Below are 17,741 nucleotides of genomic sequence, written 5' to 3' on the forward strand. Positions count from 1 at the left end.
AGCGTTCCCGTGAGTAATGCAAGGCCGCTGATCCAGGGTGTGTCAACCCACCGCCCCTGCGCTTTCCCCTCGTCTCCCTGCAGCTTAGTGACTGACAAACCGACTCCAGCTCTTGGCACGCTGTTCACCAAACTCTTTAGCTTTACACAAGCACCATGTTTATAGTTATTCGCTACAATTCAATGCATTTCAAATAGCGAAAAATCTGATTATTGCAAACATAATTGCAATTATTTGTAGCACTTTCATAACTGTGATCATTTTCACAGACTTTGGCTCTATCATTAAATCACCTGAGAGGAATGTATGCATTTTTTTTTATGTGTAAATAATATGCAAAGAAATACAAAGTTAATATTTACCAGATATTATTATATATTATTTGTAGCTTTTGGTTCAGTAATTTTTACACAGTACTAATGGCCCTGTTTATGACAGTATGACAATGTACACTATATCATTCAAAAGTTTCCGGTCTTTTTTTTTTTACCAACTTTGATTAAGTTTTTTTTTTCTTTTACAGGTTTTTATTTATATAATATAGCTTTTCAAATATTAGTAAAGTCTCACCAAGGGTGCATTTGATCAAAAATACAGTAAAAACAGTAGTGAAATAACTGTTTTCTATTTGAATACATTTTAAAATGTAGTTTATTCCTGTGACACGAAGCTTTTTAGCATCATTACTCCAGTCTTCAGTCACATGATCATAATAATATGCTAATTTGCTGCTTAAGAAACATTTCTTATTATTTTATTTTCCATAATTCTTAGATAAACAGAAAGTTTAAAAGAACAGCTTGTATTAACATTATTAATGTATTTACTGTAACTTTTGATCAATTTAATGCATCCTTGTTGAATAAAAGTATCAGTTTCTTATAAAAGAGAAGAGGGGTCATTGACCGCTGCACGTGTTTCTGGGCAATTTCGTACATATGTTTCTGTGGATTGAAATTACATTCATTAAAAATTCATGACGATATTTTATCAGCATAGGATAATAATGTTGATTAATTTTGAATAACAGGATGACTACAGTCATTGAACCAGTTCTATTTGTAAAAAAGAAGACAGAATAACTATGCAGCTTGAAAGATTGGCTTTTATTGAAATTTATGAGATTGATTCCAAACCATTGTGAGTTAAATAGGAAGTTGATATCCTGACTTGTTGCTTCTGGTGGAAATGAGCAAGCGTGTGACTTGTTGTTCCCATGTGAGTGTAAGTGCTGGAGCTAAAACGAATACCAGAAATACTTCCATGATTATCTTTAACATTACTAACATGTGAGCGAGAGAGCAATAGAAGACATTGGAAACATTTCTGAATAGAAATTAACATCTGGTATGTGCTTTTATATTATCCAGTACATGAATCCACAGGATGTGTGACCTTTAAAGTGCATTCTGTTTCTCAGTGTGTGTGAACAACTTGTATCTGCTCTGGATAATCTATCTAGTTCTCCTGTTTCTGACCTCAGCACAGGTTCAGGAGGCCTGAGGGATGACATACACTGAGATGAAGTGTGCAGAAGAAGGACCTCGTTTCTGTATCCCATTAACATCACCTCGTAAAATGCTCCTACACGACATGAGCAAACTGACACCCATATGTTAGCTGGCTCAGCTTTCTGCAGGTATGGCATTTTTTGGTTTTCATTTAGTCCTTGGCTCGCACAGTGGTGATGGATTGTCAGAAAACGACGTGGTTGTGGGTGTAGGGCATGGCATGAGAATGTACCCGGCTCTCTATCAAGCCATTTGTGAATTTCTGTGTGTTGTTTTGCCCTGGCAGAAGTAGCCACTCATCTGTGTCTTATATTAGCGTCGGGAAACTCACACCTTAGCAGTGCGTCCATTACATAGTTAAAAAATTACTCTGCTAAGGAACTTTAAATAGAAGTAAACTAACTGCATAACAGCTGATGTATTCATTAGGGTTTATTTTGCATCTATTACAAAACATACCTGGTCTTAAATTGCAAATTAACTAACTGCTAATTAAGGTCATCACAATTTTGGCATCTGACAGCACATGTCAACTTAGAATGCTGATGTTAACTTCCATTAGAGAGTCATGGGTTGAATTTCACACAAGCAACGGGCTCAGGAAAATGCGTGTGTGTGTGTGTGGGTTTCCTCCATGGCCTCTGTCATAAACACTGACTTGTTAATCCTGTGGGTCAAATCGCTGGGCTGTTGGAGAGGGGTGAGAGATGCTGAGAATACCTGGCTATATTAAGCCACCCTCTTCATCAAAAACATCCTCTGTCTCAATTAAAGGGATAGTTCAGCCCATCATTTACACACACATTCATGTCGATCCAAACCTGTATGACTTGCTTTCTTCTGTGAAACACAAAAGAAGATATTTTCGAAAATGTTAATGTCTATTTATTAAAAGTGAATGGGGTCTCCATTTGGACTGCATTGATTTTCATTATGTGGAAAAGAGCATGTTCAAACATGTTCAAAATACCTTTTTTATGTTCCACAGAAAAAGAAAGGTTTGGAATGACATGAAGGTGAGCAAATAATGACAGAACCTTCATTTTTGGGTGGACTAACCCTTTAAGCTACATATGAGCACCCAGTTTACAAAAAAAATATGTTTTACTTTTAGGACATTTAAATACTTTTAATTAAGAACATTTCTTCTTATTATCAATGTTGAAAATGTGAAAACGATACATTTTATTTTTCAGGACTCTTAGATGAATGGAGAGTTTAAAAGAACAGCTTTTATTTGATATATACATTTTTGGTAACATTATTAATGTATTTACTGTCACTTTTGATCAATTTAACGCAATTCTTGTTGAATAAAAGTATTAATTTCTTTAAAAAAAAGCTTTCTGACCTGAACTTTTGAACGGTATTGTTTCCTTAACATGCTTAACATGTATCAAACTGCCAAAGTCATGTGATTTTAGTGAACGAGGCTTTGTTACGTCATAAGTGTTTCACAACGTTTTGAAATTTCAGTGATTCACGTGATTTTTGGCAGTTTGATACACGCTCTGAACCACTGATTTGACACAAATGATTTGTAAAGCTTCGAAGCTTCATGAAGCAGTGTTTTGAAATCGCCCATCACTAGATATTGTTGAATAAAGTCGTTATTTTGTTTTTTGGCACACAAAAAGTCTCTTCATAACATTAAGGTTGAACCACTGTAGTCACATGAACTGTTTTTATGTCTTTAGTAGCTTTCTGGGCACTGAAAGTGTAAATTATATTGCTGGCAATGGAGGCCTCACTGAACCATCGGATTTTATCAAAAATATCTTGTGTTCTGAAGATGAACGAAGGTCTTACGGGTGTGGAACGACATGAGGGTGAGGAATTAATGACAGAATTTTCATTTTTGGGTGAACTAACCCTTTAACATTAGTTAATACACTGTGAATTAACATGAATGTTAGTAATTTTATATAACTAACATTATCAAAGGTTGACAAATACTGTTGTCCGTCCTCTGCATCTGTGTGCAGTAGATGTGCTGTGCAGTCTGGAGCTCTCATTTAGTCCATTTAGCATCATCAATTTCTACCAGTCTAGCTGGCCTGGCCCACAATAGGCTAAATTTGGGCACTGATGCCCCTCTTTATCTTCCAGCAACAAAGATGTCAACTCCCCTGATGTACTCATTCAAAGAGCATTCAGCACAAGTGGGTCAAGGCAGTGGTTAATTCACTCATTCGGCCTGCTCAAGCAAAAGTGTGTTTTGTTTCTTAGGGTTATTTAAGGTTGAATTCTGCCTTTCAGTTTGGTAATTGGTTACAGTCTGTGACCACACTTGCCAAAAATTAATCAACACTTTCACTAGGCAGCTCTGGTGAAGCAAGAACCCAGCAAATATGTTGCTCCATTAATACGAATTTGTTAAATAATGTTCAATTTTTTTTCAAATGACATAAATGACATTATTTGTTCTTTTAAGATGTTTATTATTGATTGTTGAGGTCATCCTCAAGCTAAGTGGCATTGTCATTATTTTGTTTGGCATGATAATGTGAGTTCTTATAATCATTATCTTAATATTGAAGGTATGCTATTTACCACACGTGTAAATAAAACATGTTTGTGACATGCTAATGTACACAGTGACTGCAAAATGAATGCTTTTGTGAACCAAAAAGGCTTTTAAAACAGTCTAGCTCATGGTAAGCGTCACCATATGTTAACACTCCATTTGTCTGTGGCCTGTAGTTCACAAATGCATACCAAAAATTGGACATTGTTTCTAGCAAAAGTAAGAGCACTTGCTGTATGCACTGGAGAAGTGTTTTTTTTTTGTTTGTTTTTTTAGAAAAATACTGTTTACCACTAGGCTAGACTCATTAAACATGTTGAGGAAGGGTAAACGGCCCCTTTATTTTGCCCCTCTTATTTTGGAGCTGTCAGTTGTGTACGCTGGAGCGCTGGGTGAACTACATGGAACACTAATTCTCTGCCAACTGTGGAAGAGCATGCTTTTGACACACACACACAAATCCATTTATACTTGGTTTAAGCATTGTAGAAAAGATGAACAGAGTGATCCTTGTATTTTTAAAATCTCTAAGCAAGTTAAACATTTCTGGCTCTGATTCAAGTAGCGAAAGGGCATATTGTTTGGCTTTTAGTACAAGCATCATTCAATGAAATGAAGGAGACATATTTGTTAACTTTAAGAAAGTGAAGGATCATGACTTCTTAAATGAAATTTTAAATACATTTTATAAATAAATATTTAGAAGGATTTTTTAAAACAAAAATTAAAAACAATAAAAACAAAACAGGCACTACTCGGCAAATAGCACAACTCTCTTAGTCTCATCATAGGGTTTGATAATAAAACATCAGCCTCAGATTAAATAAATGTAACGCACCTGTCTGTAAAGATTCGCTGATTGTGAAATAAATATTTATGCATGAGACATCAGCAAATCCAAGAGATATCAGCAAACGAAAACATTCAGTCCAAATTTCAGTGTGCTCTGATGCCATTTACAGTTAATTGTGGAATGCCATCATAAAAACAGCTGAAATTATGAAATTTCGATGGTCCACTTTAGACATTCTATAAATATAAGTAACTTTACAAATGCATGTCAATTACCAGTCACTGGAGTATTAGTAGACTTAGGGTTGGGTGTTTAAGGTGATGATACACAGGGCAACTTTTTGAGCAATGATGCCGGGCAGTTTTGCCAAGCGATGTTAATGTGGGCTGTTTCACATTGAGAATGGACAACAAATTTCTATCTGGATATCCAGATAGAAATTTGTTGCCCATTCTCAAAGGGAAAGTGCCCAAGCAACATCTTTCGAGGCAGCATTGCTCAAAAAGTTGGCCTGTGTATCATCACCTTTAGGGTCGGATTAGTTGAATAAGTGGTGACACTTTACAATAAGGTCTCATTTGTTAACATTTATTAATGTATTAACTTACATTAACTAACAATGAGCAGTACATTTCTTAAAGTATTTATTAATATCTGTTAATGTTAGTTAAAAAAATTGGTGCTGTTCATTGATTGTTCATGTTAGTTCACAGCACATTAAAGGTGCTAAATAGGATGTTTTGTTTTATACATTTTTTCAATATTACTTGAACCTGTCTTTACTAACTGATAAAAGACTATTTATTAGGTGCACTGAAAGGAATAATATTAATATACATCATCTGTGCACGAGGTAGGGCCTTACGATTGGCTCTCTGGCTTGTCAATCACTGTCATGACGTTCCTTGTGAGAGACGAGCGCGGCTGCGCGCTCCAGTTACTTTCCACACTTCACAGGCGCCGCATGCAATGTTTTTGTCAGGAGACAGGAGTAACAACTGCACATTATGAGTTACCTGCGGTGAGTCCGACATAATGAATCCACAAACACTTGTGTTCCAATACTTGTGGACGACTTTTGGGAGGCGTTCCCTCGAAATGAGCTGTGAAGGAGGGGGGTTGTTCTTACGCATGCGCTCATTTCAAAAACTCAGTAACAGTCTTTGGTTTCTCAGTCGACGAAAAGATCCTCTTTAGCACCTTTAACTAATGTTAACAAATACAACATTTGATTTTAATGATGTATTAGTAAATGTTAAATTCAACATTAACCTGTAAATGCTGTAGAAGTATTGTTAATTCTTAGTTCATGTTAACTAAAGTAGTTAACTAATGAAATCTTATTGTAAAGTATTACCGAATAATTTGAAATGTAGTTGCAAAGTTACTTATACAGTAAAATGCCTGTTGGGAAACCATCAAAATAAAGTGTTAGCAGATATTAAGCAGACTGTATACTAATACTCTTAGAGAGTTAGTTGACATGTAGTGAATTATAGTGAATGTCGGACCATCGAAATAGTGTTACCCAATATAATTTTCCAAATAATTCAATTCAATTTTTTTACAATATGCCTTGTTCCAGCGCAGCTTTATAGACAATAGAAAAACAAAAAAGAAATTATTAATATACATTTTATGAAAATGTTAATATACAATAATTCCATGTAATTAATTTAACTTATTAGGATTTAAAATGACTGAAAATCCTTTCTTTTCTTTTTTTTTTTTTTAAAGAAAAGAAATTTATTGGATCTCTTTTTACAAAAGGAATTTATATTTGGCCACTCCTGTCTGGGATATGAAAACGCTTTTGGCTGCCCAGATGGATTGGCAATAGACTGACTTTACCACACAGTTGGTTCTTACTCTCCAGCGTGTTTATGACTGCTCATATTGCATATCATTCAGATTGTTACAGGCTCAAGTCTTTACCACATTAGGGATTTGAAAAAAGTCTAGTTCTCAGGAAGTTGTTTTGTCCATTTTTGATCATTTACACGATTGCTAAAAGGCCTGTACCCAAAGAAAAGCATGCCTTAGAATTATAGGGTGGATAAAAAGTTTGACAAATACTGTTTTCAGACAAATTTAAATTCATATATTTCTCTTTTATGAATAAGAGGTCCAGTTTGTGCATATATTCAACTGCACTGTCACAATCACTTTCCGACTTCCTAAACGTATTTGATTTCATCTTGACGCTTTTATGAAAGACAGCCTGTTTGATTGAGCAGACGCTCCTCAGAAACTCTCTCTATCTGTTTGACAGATGGTAAATAACTTGCGAGTGGAGTCCAGGTATCATAGAACATATTCATGCCACTTGACAGACCGTATAAGTCCACATGAAGCATGTAATTTGAATAAAAGATGTTTGTCTGTTTCTTTAAAAGACTATTTTTTATGCCTTGACAGACATGCTTGGAGGGAATACAGAGAAAATTGTTTGCCTTAAACTAAAAATAAATTTGGTGGCAGAGCACACCACAAGGCTGAAGACCGCTGGCTGGGTACGTCTGAATGTGTAATTTGTATCATGTTCACAATAGGACTTCAGTTGTTCATGTATCATATATATGATATGTCTGTTTTTAGCACATCACTTTTTTTTCTTTCTACTTCTGCTTTCTGTTTCTAACTCATATCTCACCATTGCCATCTCTCTCTTTTCACTTTAACAAAAGCAGATTTCTTCACCTCTGCTCATCTTGTTTCTTATATGTGATAGGATCTTTCGTTTCTCCTGGCAGATCTTTCACTGTTCACATAAAGTTCTGGCAGAGCTCTAACAGACCACAGGGCATGTTTGCGAATCATTTTAATCATGAGGTGTATGATTTATTCTGGCATTCCTTCTCCTTATTCCATCCAGCAAATGCTTTAGTAGAGTCTGTGTATCTTGGTTACTTTTGCTTAGCATTAATTATGCTTCTAGGAATATATACCCGAACACATGCATACTATATATATATATATATATATATATATATTTATATATATATATATATATATATATATATATATATATATATATATATATATATATGTGCTTGTATGTTTTGAAGTTATTAGTTTAAAATTCTTAACATACAATTGTTTTAATAATTTTTTTTCAACTTGTAATTATTTTAAAAAGTAGGCCTACTTATAATTACTTATGTAAGGATATGTAAATGTAAGGATTTTAAGGTTTTTAAGTATATAAGTATATTTTAAGTATATACAGCTATGGAAAAAATTAAGAGACCAATCCAAGTTCAGAAATCAATGTTAAGTGGTCTCTTAATTTTTTCCATAGCTATATATATATATATTATGATATATATAATAGATAGATAGATAGTTAGCAGTGGCGTGCTGAAATGAGGCACATTTTTTTTTTTTTTAATCAAATGTAAATTCATGTGCATTACTCTTAACGTCGTTGACACATCTTCCTTGTTAAATGAACATTACTTTACATTACATCAAAAAAGAAAAAAGAAACCAAATACAATTCTATTTTGTAATTTTACATTAACAATGTATTGTAATAAATGTTCTATTTATCAAAACCAAGTCAATCTAGTTAGTGTTTTAAGCATTTCTACATTCATTCCAAAATAATAACTAAAGGCTGTAACAATTTAAACAATATATTTTATTTGTGTATCGATGTTTTTCTTTTTAATTGTCAACTTAGGCTATTTTGGATCATCAGTCATGCTCCGTAAACACCGTCTGTCACAGACACGCAGATGTATTTTTAATTTCACCAAGCTGATTGCACTAAAAAACCCCGCAGCAGTCATAAAGCGGTGATATCTAACTGCGTGATCTGTTTACTTAATTTTCAATTAGTCTTCCCATTGACGCCATCATTTGTTCATTCAAACTGACGTGCGGAACGTGCACGTAAACAAGAGGCGGGATTTATCGCACAAACCAATCATATCCAATCATAACCAATTACATCCAATCATAGCGCGATGGAGACATTGCCTCCTCTCACGTGACTTTTCCCCCATTCATTCTCAACTACCCCCCCACAAAACCTACAGCACGCTTTAGGGGTCTAATGGTTTTCTATGAGTGGAAAGGGAAGCATGACTCCTGCTGTAACTTTACCTGCGGGTGTCACTGTTGGGCAGTGTTCCTTAAGAAATACGTGTGACTTGCACTCTTTTTAATGTCATAATTTGTGTTGTTTTATATGTAAATGTTTGTTTGAGGAGGCACTGCCTCCCTTGCCTCCTCGGAGGAAACGTCCCTGATAGATAGACTGATTTGAGAATTACACCCGGGTGAAACTACTACTGTATGTAAATGAGAACTTGAAAAGAAGTACTTTGATTGTGGTTAGGGCTTTTATGTAGTTTACTCAGTTGGAGCTGGATGGTGCCTGCAGGCCTGAGGTCTCTTCCTGCTGCAGAGAAGAAAACAACACTGTGCATCTGCAGGCACCAGAAACAGCAGCACTTTGAAAAACTGAGAGGCTGAATTGCTGTGTTCTGTAAAAATCCTGGCTCATTCAGTGCTCAATAGGCAAGAAAAGACATGACCAAATAACAACATTTTCTTGTATATGCATATGATCACCGAAATATTCTGTTGTATAGCAAAGAGCAGCTTTTAAAGAAAATGTGTGTGTGTGTGTATATATATATATATATATATTCTGTTTTTTTTATGTTTATAAATTTTTTTTATTTTTTTATTTTATTTAGTTTAAGTTATTAATACTTAAATTTAAACTAATAATTTAGGGTTAGTTCACATGTTTGAGGAACCCTAGTGTGATTCCTCTGTTAATGCGGTTCTTTTTAATATGCATGTATGCTAGGATCCGAACGCTGGTGTGCACCAAACAAGCGGACCCAGAGGCCTGAAAAGATATGTCTCGGTCCACTTCCAAACGAACTGAGGTGTGGTTCGAAGGAAATATTAATGCAACACAGATCAAAGGCAGGACATGATGTCACAAGAAATGACCCTGAAAAGGACAGCATGCTCAAGCATACCTGTTTTTTCTTGTCATAGTTGTTGCCCATTACAGTTTGGAACGTGCATCAGAACCGTGTGTGTGACGGGGGATTCCTGCAGCTGTTCCTTTATTCTTTTTAAAATCTCTTCACAAGTTGTCAGCTCCATCATATTGGCTACTATCATATTTACGCACCAGTGGCGTACATGGTGTTCTGAAATGAGGAGGCAAAGTCCTCACAGTTGTTTTTTAAATGTAATTTTTTTAATAAATCAAACGTAAATTCATGTCCATGTTACACTTAATGTTGTTACATTTTCCTAGTTAAATAAACATTACATCTAAAGAAAAAAAAAAAAAAAAAAAAAAAATCAAACACCATTCTATTTTGTATTTTTACATTAACAACATAATTAAACCAAGTGCAAATCTCATCAATTAGTGTTTTAAGCATTTTTACATTTATTCCAAAATAATAACTAAAGGCAGTAACAATTTACATTTTTTTTTTTAATAGTCAATTTATTTTCAGATCATCAGTTATCAAGCTTGGTAAACACTGAGGAAGTTTTACTTTTAATTCCATCAAGCTGATTGCTCAAACTCCCCAACAGTAATCATGTTTTCTGGCCATTTGCATAAGAACAACCCCCCCTCCTTTCGAGTGAACACCTCCCAAAAGTCGTGCACGAGTATTGGAACACGAGTGTTTACCACCGGCATTCGCTGTGTCATGTTAGTGGATTCATTATGTTGGACTCACCGCAGGTAACTCATAATCTGCAGTTGTTACTCCTGTCTCCTGACAAAAACATTGCATGCAGCGCCTGTGGAGTGTGGAAAGTTACTGGTCTCTCACAAGGAACGTCACGGCAGTGATTGACAAGCCAGAGGGCCAATCGTTTACGCGATGATCGCCTAAACGATTGGCTGATGTTTTTAAGGCCCTACCTCATGCACAGGTGATGTATATTAATATTATTCCTTTCAGTGCACCTAATAAATGGTCTTTTATCAGTTATTAAAGACAGTTTCAAGTAATATTGCAAAAATGTATAAAACAAAACATCCTCTCTAATGCAATCATTTTGTTCACTCAGACTGATTCGTGAACATAGATTATGCATGAAAAGACGCGGGATTTGTCGCGTGAACCAATCACATCCAATCATAGGGTAATGGAGGCATTGCCTCCACACACGTGATTTTTCCCCCATTCATTCTCAATTACCCCCACTAAAATCACCGCACGCCTTAGGGGTCTGTTAAAAGTCAATAGGCTCAGGGGAGGCACGTAACACAAAGCGTCCAACTGTTACTTTACCTGCCGGTGTCGCTGTTAAACAGTGATACTTTAGAAATTTATACACTTTTTAATGTCACATTTTGTAATATTTGAATTGCTTTGTAATATGGATTATTTTCTCATCTAATTTTTTCTGAGGAGGCACTGTCTCCCTTGCCTCCTTAGAGGGAATGCTCCTGGTACGCGCATACAGCGAGCGCATTTAGCCCAGCACACAGCATTGTTTTGGATGTTCGACAAGTTTAATCGCAAAATAGGACCAGGACTAAATGTATTATTTTCTTTTTTTGGTCCAGACCAAAAGAACCAAGAGAACTGAACTTAAAATGTAAACACACCCATAAACTTGGCCTTGGCAACTAACTGAAATTATTATTTTTTTTTTTTTTTATTCATGAAAATGGTAGCCCATGAATATGATATATATCATCACATCAGCACCACATAAAATTGAGTAATTAGCAGTAACAATTAACTAAATGAATTGAGCAAATGCAACAAAGCAGAATGTGAATGAACTTTGAAGCATTAATATCTAAATTGTTTCCAGATACACACATTTCTCAATGTGATTGTGAGTCAGTGTGGCTTAGGAGGTGTGTCTGTGCTGAGTCACCACATCTGTGTCACCTTTCATTTCTCACCGCCTTCTAGTACTCTTCCCCACCCAGTCACAGACCACTGCCTCTTCACTCCTCAACAACACACAGCTGCAGAATTGCACACAAACACACACTATTCATGAGCATTGGGATCGCTCAACATGTTTTCACTCGTCGTTATTATGCATGGATGTTTGTAAAAAGTGAGAGTGTGATTCATATGTGTGTGTGTGAACTCTGGGTTTGGGTGTATCATAAAGCCACATGCATGTCATCACTTTCCTGCCAGATAAATTAACATCACATACTACAGTCACAGAAGTAGATCACAATGTGTGATACTCAAAGGAGATGTTCGAAATCAACATCAGCTTTAATAACAAGTATCCATGGCCTAAATTAGTGAGTGGATGGCCTCCATTTCTCTCAAATTAAACAATGACAGAACAGAAATCCTGCTAGTTGGCCACAAATCTTTTTTCTCTGACCTCTGCTTAGATATCTGTGATGTTGTTCAAGTGAGGCCTTCACATGCTGTATGTGATGTGGGTGTGATTTTTGACTCCTCACTCAAGCCCATATCAAGCACCTCATCAAGTCTTCTCAGCTGCACCTCGAAACCTTTATTTGTCCTTCACTTTGCTTTAAAGATGCTGAAATAGTTATCCATGCTTTTATGGTCTCGCAGCTAGATTATTGTAACTCCCTTTTAACTCTCTTACTCATTAAACTGTTAAGCAGGTCATTCTTCTGAACTTTGCAGCCCATTACACACCTATTGGAAAAAATATCAAAACTCATCTGTTTGCAAACCATGTTATTCAAATGTTTGTGATCTTTGATTCTTTCTAGTGCTGTATCAGTTTTTTTTTTACATATCCATTTGTTTTTGTATTAGTTGTTTCTGTCTTTTTCTTTTGCTCATAATGCGAGACACAACGCAACAAAGAAATCGGTCAGCCTGTGTGCAGTACATAACCAATCAATTAAACAAATGGATTGCTATTAACTTATACTGTGCTATATAATGATATGGAAAAACATCATACTGACTTTTAAAGCCACTTTTTGTAATGACATTCAATTCTTTATTTGTCTGCTACAATAATGCAATGTCTTTGAATTATCTTCATTTGGGTTTTTATCCTCAGCAGATTGGTATTGATTAATTAATGCAATTCATTTGCTTAACATTATAAATCAATGAAGAGCCATAAAAAATATTTCCAAGAAAAGAGTTGAATGAGCAAAAAAGTTCACCATCATTTAAAAGTTTGGGATCAGTAAGATTTTGTAATGTTTTTAGTCTTCTGCTCACCAAGGCTGCGTTTATTTGATCAAAAATATAGTTATATTGTAAAATATTAATACAATTTAAAATAACCAATTTCTTTCGAAGTATATTTTAAAATGTAATTTATTCCTGTGATCAAAGCTGAATTTTCACCAGTCATTACTCATTCAGAAATCAATCTAATATGATGATTTGCTGCAGTTTTTCAAAGAAAAAATTATATACATTATAAATGTCTTTACTGCCACTTTTGATAAAATGAATGTGTTTGTATAAAATTATTAGTTTCTTATAAAAACACTGACCCCAAAATTTTGAAATGGTAAAGCGGATAATATACTATACATAGCATATAATATATATTTCAGTATGTGAAGTATCTTAAATATTGCTATGGTCTTTAATGGCCATGCTTTTCTCTTTGTCGAATTTTTGCACAGGGACGTCCTGGCCCAAATAATCTGCTCTCAGCGAAGGGAAATGCACCGTTTCCAGCATGCTGTGATAATAGCGAAGTGCAAATGAGACGTGTGGGACATCAGGCGATCTCAAAGAGCAGCTCGAGATTCCAGAGGCTTACACCCTTCGAACGCATGCATCCTCTCTGAGCTGAGTCACTTTTTCTCTCTGTTGCTGTGCTGGCTATTACCTGCCCCTCACCAAATTGAGACGATACAGATCGATTATTGAGTTTGTCAGTGTGATTTCCATGTGACATTATAATAAGATAGCTTGAGCTTGGCCACGCTTCATTCTAAGAAAGCCTACAGTGTAACACAGTCATGTCCAGAGAAACTGGACGATTTACTAGAGAGTTTTGGGAGAGTAAAAGTGCTCAAAGTGACAACACAACTTTGTCTTAGAGGTCTCCAAACTCTAAAAAAGACATAACCTCAAGCCGGGGGACTTCATATGGTGTTTACAAGGCTTACATTGACTAGTGGGCTTGAAAAAAAGGAGTCAGATTCAGAGCAGAAAAGAGCTCTATGATGGTTTGAAAGAGAAAATGTACATTGTACTGCATTAAGCAAAGGAAAGGGTGTATTTACTGTCTAAACCACTCATCAACATAAACCACATATACTGTGTTTTGCATTAAGTAACACAACATCTTTTGACAATTCTTTGACTGTGTCGCGAAGACCTAAATTGCTAAATTAGGAGCCTGCATTTGAAATAGGATAGTCTGAAACGTATTACACAAGAAGGCTTTCTTATTCTCTGTTCTGCTGTTATATTAGAGCGTGCATGTGCATTTAAGCCCCGCTGGGTCATGTCTGTCCACGCAGGGACGCTGAAAATTGCAAGAGCAATAAGGATTTTTAGGGGCATTATGACTGGGTTAATAAAACACAGCTGCCCCTAAAAGTCCCTCATTTTTCTTGCTGCCTTTTGGGTCCTCTTCCTAGACTCACATTTCAACAGGACGGAGCCGGCTTTCAATCCGGCGGCTGGGTGTTGGTGAGAGCTGGACACCCTTTCCCTCCCCTGGGGAAGCGCAGACATGGGGCTGCTGTATCGCTCCCTTGCTTCTGACGGCTGGAAGCGAGCAAGACCCTGTTTGTCAGCCGTCCAACAAGTGAAAAGTTTAAATTAAGAAGAGAGAGAGGGGAATTTTAGCCTCCCTCCCTCCCTCAAGCGTGCATGCCAGGGGTTTATAAATTGCCCTTATAAAAAAAAAGGGGTTTGCTTTGGGATTTAAGTGGGTAGCGGAGAGAGGTGAATGAGTTCAGTGCATTTCGGAGCAGGATTCTTTCCTATTCGGATTGGTATTTCTGTGTTTATACATGCACTACAAACATGCCCATTAGACAGCGTGAGGGCCCTTTCAATATTACAGTCATGAGCCAGGGAAATGTTTGTGCACAGACTATGTTCTAATTCCAACTCGACTGTCTTATAAGTGTGCTAGTGAAACAAATCGCACTGAAATAGACAATAACAATGAGCTCAGGCAAAAATGAGCCACAGTGCAATTTAAGCAATGGCAAGCTTTTGACAAATAGATCCAAACATATTACGATCCTTCATAAGTTCTGAACTTCCAACAGTGGGAACACCTTGAGCAAACTATTTAGGATAATTATTTTACTTAATCATGTACTATAATTGTAAGTACATACTATAATACTCAAAAGTATTGTATTCTAATTAGTATTCCATTACTGATTTGAAAACTTTCCTTCCCATTTCAATGTATCCCACCAACAGAACACATTCCATATGTGATATATATATATACATATTTTCATTATTATCCATGTGTGCATTATAATGTACCTGTTCGGACAAAAATAAGTGAGGATGATTACATGAGCCAGAAACTGGGACTTTGTAGGCCAGTTGAGAGTTTAACTACTCACCTTGCCCGCAAAGACCCAACCTCTAACACATTCACGTCTTTAACCTCAGCTCAAATATACACAGTTTATTATTATACATTCATTATTGTTGTTTCTTTAATTTGATTATTAATAGCCTAAAACACAATTTACACAATTTAACAAAACTGTATTTTAATGTGCTTTGCCTGGCCTGCTTAATTCATACACTACTATAAATCATATTGACTTAAACCAAAACATCACAAAATCCAAGTTTAAATTTCATTATCGATGAAGAAGCACATATTGATGTATTTTGTTCCCAACAATTAACTACAGCAAATTAAATTACCTCGGCTGGACTTCCACTGTTTGAGCGTTGTATCAACCCAGCCTGTGTTTGATTTATGTCCACGGTCATAATCGCACGTAGTGACACTCAAACAGTTGTGGAAAAGTTTGTCGATCGTACGGTCCAGTTCTGGTTCCGACTGCTGTCAGAGTAATGGAATAAAGATGCATTCTTCACTAAAGCCAGCATATAAGTTTCTTCTGAGAAGATATGCGTGTGTTTTTTTTTTCTCTTGTAACGCAGAAATTTTATCAGTATCCTTGTAAGTTCACTCCTCGGCAGCATAGTCATGACTGTCATCGCCGCTTCTTAAAGGATTTACCTGTATTCCGCACACCCGCGTGCCATGTGAGACAGCAGCAGCGAGCGGAGATCTCGCGCGCGGACTCGTCTCGTGCAGTTCTCAGGCCCTCCCCAAAATGGAATTCTAGGTAGCACATGCATTTATGAATGTGTCACACTCACCTATTATCTCTTTAGCCTTTGGTTTAGGGCACAACCGCTAGAAAGTTTATTGGTTGGTCATCTTGATATGTCTTATATGAGAAAAATGTGCGTGGTGTCGCGAGACATCCTATACTATTAATATATTTAAAATGGCCGACATACGCACCGTGTCCCACAGAGAAACAGCAGTTATGTTGTGTGATTCAAACCTTTAGAGTTTTATAATTTTATAATATTCACTGCCATGGCTTATTTATCTGCGCACTATGGCCGTTGTGTGGATCTGTTTTAATTTGGAGCGCCAGCGTCATCTTGTGGATACAATGTGCATAATACAACGTTGCATTCTTCTATTAAACCTTCTCAATTAAACCTTCTCAATTAAATATTTGGCTCTCTATAGTATCACAATAATAAAATAACACATTAATGATCCTTGAAGATTCCTTGCGTCAGAATCAATATCTTGTTTATTATAAATGTTTGCACTTTTATAGGCCATTGTGGAGTTTTTGCACAGTATTCATTGTGTTCAGTCCCAATGTTTCTAAATCACACAGGGGGCGTCTGTTAGACTGTTCAGGTCATAACCATAAACTGTGGTTGACAGAAACAGGTTATCCTAAAGGGTTTGCCTGCATTTGTCTCTATTCGTGTTGCCAACAAGCTTTCTATTTTCTCCTGCTGAATTGAATCCTTCTGTGGAGGACTCATCTCAGCTTTATCTGCCTCTGAAATGAAAAGATACCAACTCTTTAAAATGATTGTCGGACTGCCTCAAGGATTATTAAAGCTTGGATGGCCATGAATTGTTTACATTTTAACGAGAGTAAAACTGAAATTGTGATTTTTTTTTTTTTGGCCCAAATAGTATGGCCCGAAACACAGAATTGGGTTCCTTACTTCCCTATGTTAAATCCTCCATTTGAAAAAACTCATGGACAGCGATTTTAAATTTGAAAAACAGATCAGTTCTATGGTTAAAGCCAGTTTTTATCAGTTAAGGCTTTTATCCAAAGTCAGACCTTGAAGTCTTTGAAAGGGTTATACACATCTTCATTTCTTCTCGACTGGATTATTGTAATGCCCTTTATTGGTATCAGCCAGACATCTCTCTCATGCCTGCGGCAGCTAATGAACACGTAAATGTGATCACATTTCTCCCACACTGGCTTCCCTTCACTGGCTCCCAGTGCAATGTAGGAATGATTTTAAAGTTTTAGTGTTTGTATATAAATCCATAAATGGTCTAGCCCTGATCTACCTCTCTGACCACATACAACCATGCCCCAGCAAGATCCCTTAGGTCGGCAGACTACATGCTCCTGGCTGTACCTAGAGCAAAGCTGAAGCATAGGGGTGATGGGGCCTTTGCAATTGGAATAATTTACCATTGTGGGTGAGGCTGGCCCCTACACTCTCTGCTTTTAAATCTAGTCTTAAAGGGTTAGTTCACCCAAAAATGAAAATTCTGTCATTTATTACCCGGAAGACCTTCATCTTCAGAACACAAATATTTTAGTTGAAATCCAATGGCTCTGTGAGGCCTCCATAGGGAGCAATGACATTTCCTCTCTCAAGATCCATTAAGGTACTAAAAACATATTTAAATCAGTTCA

The 17,741-nt window shown here is 36.3% G+C and overlaps 1 long non-coding RNA gene across 1 annotated transcript; it reads left to right on the forward strand.

Annotated features, from left to right (window-relative positions):
- The first annotated feature begins 1,188 nt into the window (after positions 1-1,188).
- LOC137017717 (uncharacterized) lies at positions 1,189-15,281 on the forward strand. Its single transcript, XR_010894634.1, has 3 exons — positions 1,189-1,347; positions 1,484-1,639; positions 13,440-15,281. It is a non-coding gene; the product is annotated as an uncharacterized lncRNA (long non-coding RNA).
- The last annotated feature ends 2,460 nt before the right edge of the window (positions 15,282-17,741 follow it).

This window comes from Chanodichthys erythropterus, chromosome 3, assembly GCF_024489055.1.
Source record: "Chanodichthys erythropterus isolate Z2021 chromosome 3, ASM2448905v1, whole genome shotgun sequence".
NCBI classification, from domain to species: Eukaryota; Metazoa; Chordata; class Actinopteri; order Cypriniformes; family Xenocyprididae; genus Chanodichthys; species Chanodichthys erythropterus.